This window comes from Aptenodytes forsteri, unplaced genomic scaffold (genome assembly GCF_000699145.1).
Source record: "Aptenodytes forsteri isolate BGI_AS27 unplaced genomic scaffold, ASM69914v1 Scaffold506, whole genome shotgun sequence".
NCBI lineage: Eukaryota > Metazoa > Chordata > Aves > Sphenisciformes > Spheniscidae > Aptenodytes > Aptenodytes forsteri.
Window position 1 is genome coordinate 45,422 of NW_008793946.1, and position 617 is coordinate 46,038.

Sequence of the window (617 nt, forward strand, 5' to 3'; positions counted from 1 at the left end):
ATGCCCCTCACCCAGGTCGCGGATGCCTGCGACGCGGTGTTCGTGGGGGGCAAGGAGAGCCGGGGTGCCCGGGGAGCGCGGGTGGACTTCTGGTCCCGGCGTTTGCACGCCTCACTGCGCTTCACCGTCTGGGCACCGCTGCTGCCCCTGCGCGTCCAGCTGGGCGACACCGCGCTGGAGCAAGTGCGGGGCTGGCGCCTGCCCGGCGGCCCCGAGAGGTGAGCCCCGGCGGCGGGTGAGGAGGGAGCCGGGAACGGGTGCTGAGCCCCACCGCGCTCGTGACATGTGCCCCTGCCCCGCTGAGCCCCATGGTGCTTGGGGTGCGCGCCCCTGCCCCGCTGAGCCCCATGGCACCCATGAGATGCACCCCTGCCCTGCTGAGCCCCACGGCACTCGTGACACACGTCCCTGCCCCACTGAGCCCCATGGTGCTGTGCACCCCTGCCCCGCTGAGCCCCACGGCACTCGTGACACACGTCCCTGCCCCACTGAGCCCCATGGTGCTGTGCACCCCTGCCCCGCTGAGCCCCACGGCACTCGTGACACACGTCCCTGCCCCACTGAGCCCCATGGTGCTGTGCACCCCTGCCCCGCTGAGCCCCCACGCACTCGTGACA